Raw genomic sequence first — 7,494 nt, forward strand, 5'->3', positions numbered from 1 at the left:
AGGTCAATTTTGGGTGTCTTCTTCAATCAGCCCCCATCTTATTTCTTTAACCAGTCTCTCCCTGAACCTGGAGCTCGCTGTTTGTGTTGAACTGACTAGCTGGTAGACTCTCAGGCATCCTTCCATCTCTGCTCTTCTCTCCTCCCCCCAGTGCCAGGGTTACAGACAAACAATGCCACACATGGCATTTTTGTCTGGGATACAAACTCAAGTGCTCATGCTTAAAGAGCAAATACCCTCCACGACAGCATCTCAGCTCCTGTGGGTGCCCAGCTGGGAGACCGGCCCCCACATTTTATGGCAGGGTACTCCTGAGGAGTGACAAGAAGAGATATTAGCCAGAAGGATAGAGGGGAGAGAACAGATAAAAACACAGGATAGCTTTGGGAGGGCCTGGATCATTATCCACCAGCCCCTTCTGTTGCTTCTAAAGAGCCTTTTATAGGAATGCCAAGGGGTGGAGCAAAAGACCTCCCCCCTAGCACAGCCAAGTGCATAAGATTCCAATCACCTAGTAACCACACATGTGGTCAAGCAATCCTCTAATGCAGCCCTGCTGGGTAAAGCAAGCTCAGCTCTCACTAGGAAACCTTTGTGGGTCTCCTTAAGCCCCAAATTGCATGTATTTAAGGAATGCAGTATGATGAATTGGTTTGTGCATATATTGTGAAAGATTACCACAATCAAACTAATTAATATGTCCACTCCACATTGGCGCGCGCGCGTGTGTGTGTGTGTGTGTGTGTGTGTGTGTGTGTGTGTGTGTGTGTGTGTGTGTTGGGGAAACGTTTATGCTAAGAACACAAGATCTCATGTCTTTTCTTAGTAGCCTTTTAAAAGCACAACAGAGTATATTTAAATTATTCTTGCCATAGCTGTGCCCAGATGTGAAGAGAGAGACATACGTATTCTTTAATACACTTATTTTTATATGAATTTGTCATCTGAGGAGCTGCTATGTTTGAGGGTCCTGGCTAGATGTCCTTTTGCCTGGGGTGGAGAGCAGTACTGAGTCTGTCCTGTGCTGGGACAGGATTTCCCAGTAACAGGTAAAGTTGGTGTTTTAAGCTGCACCTCAAGGGAGAGAGGTCTAAGACCTTAGCAGGGCCTTCCATACCCTCTCAGGGCCTCAGGCTCCCCATCTGCTCCAGGAGGGGGCAGGGCCTCTCAAGGCTGGCATCAGGGCATCTTATCGGGACCCACATAAAGGGCCCCATTGAACTGCAGGCTCCTCGGCTACCATCCTGACAAAGCCCTTTTCTGCTCCAGCCACAATGGCTCTGTCAGGCAGGTAGCAGGGCCTGCAGCATTGTCTCCCCCATCAAGAACAACAGGGCTCACTGTTTGACCCAGGCTTGGTCTCCCTGGGGCGGGTGGGAGCTTTGAAAGGGTCTAACCAGCTAGGGACAGTCAGGCTCTGTTCTTAGGCAACCATGGTAAACCAGCCATAAATCTTTTGTCCAGATATTTAAGGATGAGCAGGAAACTAATTTGTTAAAACTATGTCTTCTAAAACCTTGACTTTTGAAAGCTCATGTCCAAGTGTTGGTACTAAAGAGCTGCACAGACGGATGTGGTAGCCACTGGCCACGTGTGCTTAATGAACCCTTGACCAGCAGCCAATCCAAACAGGGATTTGTTACAAGCAGCAAACAGCTTCTGTTCAGCTTTTGGGGCAGACAGTCCTTTGATACAGGGGTCTTTGCTGTGCACTTTAAGCTGTTTAGCAAGATCTGGCCTCTGTCAGGTTATTAAGAACATCCCCATGTTTCCATCTACTGCCCCTGCTTTGGATAACCCAGATAAACTGCCAAAATTACCTTGTCATTAAGAACCACCAAGATTTCAAAGAACAAATGAAATGATAATGTGGGGGAGATATTGAAATGAGAGAAATAAGTATTCAATTTTTTTCCTATTACTCTATTTCTTTTGATGTTTTATAAAAACTGATTAAAGTTGCTTTGGTGGCTTACGTTGTGTTTTTATTGGACAGGGCTGTTATAGATGAGAAAACTCTGGGCCGTAGAGTGAAAGTGACCAGTGGAAGGCCACAGGGAGGTAGAGCCAGGGATCAAGTCAGATCTCCAGACTGGCACCCCAGACCACCTCTCCTACTCCATACATGTCACAGTGAAAGGACACTTTTAAATGTCCATCGTTGGGGTGTTTCCAGTGTCGTGCAGCCAAATAACTCCCCAGGAGGAATAGAGGCAAGAGTCCAGTTAACACTATTTGTGTGCTTGCTCTATGTCGCGTGTGTGCTCCTTTAATCTGTGCAGTGACTTTGAGAAGAGGGTTCTGTGATTAACTCCATTTTCCAAGGAAGTCCATCTTGGACACATCACCCAAATGGATTCTTCAATCCAATGTGTGGTACCCTAAAGCTCTAGGTTCAGTAACACGCCATGAGATATGGGTAGGTCCCTTCTTCTTACATTCTATCTTGGGTAAGAAATAGTCTTCAGTCCTTCCCAGCTCTGCAAAGCTGGTCTTCGCGGCAAGGGCTGCTGTCCCCTCCTTCAGACTATAGGAACCATGGGAATGCAGACCATTGGTATGCAGAGGCTGGCCTGCAATTTTCCAGGTGTGCCTATGGTATGACTGCTGCTCTCATAAAGAATTTGCTGTCATTGGAAATCCTGCTCGGAATGGACTCATGTGTGTAGTCCAGATATAAGAAGGGCTATGTCAAACAATGGGGTCTTCATGTACCGCAACTGGCAACCAATAACGATTAAGAAAACAATACTGTTTTTGAGCACTTTTGTCTTCGGACTAAGCCCTTGACTGACACTAACTCATGCAACTATGACAAGCTGAGTACCCTTTGAAGTTGCATTTATAAGAAACTAGGGTTCAGAGAGGTGAAGTGACATTCCCAGGTTACACCATGATGGATACGGCTGGGATATTTTTCTCTCTTACGCTAGTTCTCTTAATGAAGGCACTGGTTTGATGAGGCTAGCGCCTTCTTTCCCAGTCCCTCCCTGGTCTTTTTCTCTGGATGACTGAGGAGGTAGGACCCACGCAGAAATCAAAGTTGGGGATCCTATGCCTTCTCATCAAACCTTATTTAGGTGCCTGGAAGAGCTCACAAATCCAACCTCCTCATTTTGCAAACAGAGAAACTGATGCAGAGACTAAGGCAAGGTCATGATCAACATCGCATAGGTAACTGGTAACAATCTACACTTTATTTTAAGTCACTGGGAAGCCATCCCAGGCACTTTTGCTGCCCTCTATTCTTTCCTTTTGGATACAAAGGGCTGATCTGAGGGCAAATCATGAGTTAACATTTTGGGGCCATTTTGTAAGGATGAGTCAGTGTGTTCAGCTTTTCCTTCCATTATCCCATTTAATTGTTACAGCTTATGCACTGGACACTGCTATGAGTGCCAGTTTAAAATAATGAGAAAACGGAGGCTCAGGAAGTTAAGTAACCTTTCTGCAGTGACACAGTGACTCTGTGATGAAACCCAGCCGACCGGTTCCAGAACACGTTTCTCGGTCACTCCTCTGAGCCTGAGCACATTACTTTTCTGGCACCGTCTGCCTACCGGTGGAAGGGCTTGGCATCACTGTCGAGGGCAGGGCTCACTCCAAGGCATGCAGGTGGAAAGTTTGGCATTGCTCAGCCTCGGTGTGGGTGCGCATAATCTACTGCGTTTAAGATTGTAAGATTGTCGAGCCTTATGGGAAACCAGCTACACTGCAGTCACTGACGTGTGTGATTGTTGCATGACTTGTATGCTCCTGGCTTCGGTGTATCACTCCAAGATTTACATAATCTCACATTAAGGTAATATCACTGCAGGCAAACTTCATGGTGAGCTCATGGTGTATGACTTTTAAAAAATTACATGTAGGGGTTAGGTGCCTAGGCTAAGGATGGAGGTCAGGAGTTGGTTCTCTCCTTTCCATCACATGGGCTCCAGGGATTGAACTCAGGGCATCAGGCTTGGCACTAACTGCCTCTACCTCCTAAACCAGCAGTTCTCAACCTGTGGGTCTCAAGCCCCTTGCGGGTGGCGTATCAGATATCCTGCATATGAGATATTTACATTACAATTCATAACAGTAGCAAAATTACAGTTATGAAGTAGCAATGAAATAATTTTATGGTTGGGGGTCACCACAACACGAGGAGCTGTATTAAAGGGTCACAGCATTAGGAAGGTGGGGAACCACTGTAACTAAACCATCCCCCACAGGCTGTTATACAACGTTATCTGTATTGTCACAGCTGAAGGTAGTGAGACTCTATGAGGCCATGTGACTTGCTCAAGTGGACCCGGACAGTAAATAGTTAAGTCCAGGTGTGGCAGGCTCTCAGGGTGCCTATACTCAGTCCTGTCCGTCCCCCCCCCACACCCCCCCGAGTCAGCTGGAAACTTCAAGGTAGGCAGTGGTGGGAATTGGTGAGAGCACTCCCATCTCCTGTTTGGACCTGCAGTATTTGTCCTGTGGGACCCAGAGAGCTCTGAGCAACTCCACAGTGGGAAATGAGCTTGACCAAGAACAAGCCTAACCCGGGCTTTGCTCCTTCCCCCCTTTTCCAGAAAAACAAAACAAAGCAATTTATTAGATAAACAGAAAAGAGGCTCAACAACTTTCTAAAATAAAAGAAAAGAACCTGGCAGAAATGAACTTGCAGCAACTGTAAATTGGATTTCAGTTATTATTTCCCATCATTATTGGCTTCATTTTCCAACCATGTTCTTAAGCCGCTCATTGCGACTCTGCAGTCTGAGAGGTGGATATTGCAGATGTCGGGAGACATGGCTTCCCCCCAATTCTGCCACCAACACCTGGAACTTAAGACGATTTCTTCCCGCTGGGTCTTGGTTTCCCATATATGTACATTGAAGATGAAGGAATAAAAGCTTCCCCACCCTTTTCTTTTTAGTGAATCAGAGTAGACGGCAAATGTTTTCCCCCTTACATAGAAAGTTGCATAGACAGATAACAAACCAACCTTCAAAATCAGCCTCTTTTGTGGCTTCAGTGAAAGACCCTGAAGCCTTGTCTTCTTGTCTCCATGTTGTCTGCCCGTCCTGGAAGCTCTTAGATTGACATGCCCAGGCTTGTATGCTCTGCTGGGCATACACTGGTCTTGTGGGTGCCCTCTCAAAGCCAGATCAGGGTTTGGGAGAATGGTCAAGGACCTTCCTGCATGGAATGGCTAATGAAAATGTACTTCTAGGCTCTGAACCTTCTTGGTTCTCCAAGTCCAGTTGTTAGGGCCTTGGGACACCAGCACCAGTTACTAAGTGGGTCTGAATACTCCTGTATGAGTGGTTGGGAGAATTCCCAAAGGAGAATTCCTACTCATTCCAGAGTGGTGTGTGAGGTAAGGCCTGGCACAGGAAAAAAAAAAAAGTGTTTTATCTGCAAGTTCAAGCAAAGGGGAGTAACCTTGTGACTGTGTGTGGCTGTCACCTCAGCCACTCATAACATAACCAGAGTGAACTTGGGTTTGCATCTTACAGAACACAAAACCCAAAACAACACGGGACAAGAAGTAAGAGACTGGAGGATTGCCTGTAGCACGTCAAGAGAGCACATGAGTCTTTTCCAAAGCAATACCCTCCCTGAATAGAGGAAGTGTAGAGGTTTTGAGACTATATATATATATATATATATATATATATATATATATATATATATGAAATATATATATTTAAGAAGGAAAGATGGCAGCCACATTTGGGGGCACACTTAGCTCAGTGTCATGGAGCCTGTGTTCCAAAGGATAAAATGGTGGACAGGAACACCCTGGGGGCATGATTAGTGTGCGTCATAGAGAAGATGGACAGCAACACCTCTGAACATGCTCAGTTTTCTTCTAAGTTTTAACTGAAAGGAAAATGACTCTCTGAAGACATATATGTATAGGAGTTTCCTTCTAAAGGGGCCTGCCTCAGTTAGTGCCTACCAATAGCTATGGGACCTTAAGCAAGTCATTTGTCCTTTCTAGGCTCTTCCCGTTTTATCTGAACAATGAGAATGAAGGAGATGATTTAATAATAATTTAATTGCCATAAAACTGTCTCTTATTGAGTATTAATGACACGCAGATTCTTTGTGTTTCCCCTGTACTAATAACAGCAGCCCCTTACAATAACCCTATGAGGTTGGTGTCACATTATCAACCTAACAAAGGGGGAAACTGAGGCATGGGGCAATTAGGCAACAAGCCCATGCTCCCAAAGCTATAGCTATCAGACGGCAAGCTAAAAGATGTTTATTTGGCTCCAAAGGCAACATTTTCCTCTGTAACATTACAGAGAGTTCTGACAGTAAAAACTGTCTTGAGATTCTCAAGCGATAATTAAAGATAACCAAAATCATAAGCGCGTGTATCGGTAGCTGCTCAGCCAGTGAGTTCCCCTTCCTCCCCTCCACGCTCAGAGCACCAGAGGCTCTAAAAGGCCTGAAGGAGTCCATGAGTGTCGACAAATCCCCCTATTCCCAGCAGGTAAAAGCAGAGAAAAGAAAACTGTCTCGTCTCCAGGGGTGGGGGATGACAGGGTCTCATGTAGCCAAGGCTGGTGTTGAACTCACCATGTAGCCAAGATTGACCCTGAACTTCTGACCCTCCAGTCTTTGCCTTCTGACTGCTACCATGCCCAATTCATGATTATTTATGTGGTACAGGACTGTCTTCCCAGCCAAACATCTTCAGGAGTTTGGCTGGGCCTGCTTGCCAGGGAGCATCACAGCTGAGGTTGGTGACTGTTGATGATCCTTGTTAAAAAGTGGGGGTTGGAAAGGCCAAGGGGCCCTCACCTGAGTATCCAGCCAGCCCTCCCAGCCAGGTGTATGCAATTCTGCCCCACTGTAGTGGCCTCGTGGTCTCTGGGAAGGCTGGAGGATATAGGTGGGGGAAAGAGGAGGTGGAGGGGACTCCATCTTCACAGCCGTGAGGACTCATCGTCTAGCCGGGTACAGACCTTCTAGTGTGGTGGCTTTAAGATCGCCCATTACTCTGTGAGTAAGCCTAATACACTCATTATTGGTTCCCTAGAGTGAACTTTGGTTGAACTGTACTTGGTTTTGTTGTGGGGACCATAAGAGAGAGTAGATAGCTCCATCTCCCCAAGGGAAGGAATTTTAGCAACTGCTGCTGGCGGAAGAAGCCAGGACTTGGTGACTGCTAGAAACAGAGCTACATCCCCAGCCAAGTGTCTTCAATGCACCCTTCCCGGTCTGAGTCCCGTGAACAGGAACCCAACATCGGTCTGAGTTCAGTAAAGCTCGAATAATGCCACACCCTTCTCCCCTGTCTTAGTGTACATTGGCTCATTAAAGGCACTGAACTGGCCTGTTATAAAAGTCCTGGCTAATTTAGCTTAATTGTATCAAATCCAATTGGTCATGAAATTCCACCCCGTGACCACATAGTATTAACAGCCTGTTCTGTAGAACACATTTGAGAGGAAGTTGATTCCTGTCCCTTTATGGATGTAAGGTCATGCACACCCAGAAACT

Source organism: Peromyscus maniculatus, chromosome 8 (assembly GCF_049852395.1).
Source record: "Peromyscus maniculatus bairdii isolate BWxNUB_F1_BW_parent chromosome 8, HU_Pman_BW_mat_3.1, whole genome shotgun sequence".
Taxonomy (NCBI): Eukaryota; Metazoa; Chordata; class Mammalia; order Rodentia; family Cricetidae; genus Peromyscus; species Peromyscus maniculatus.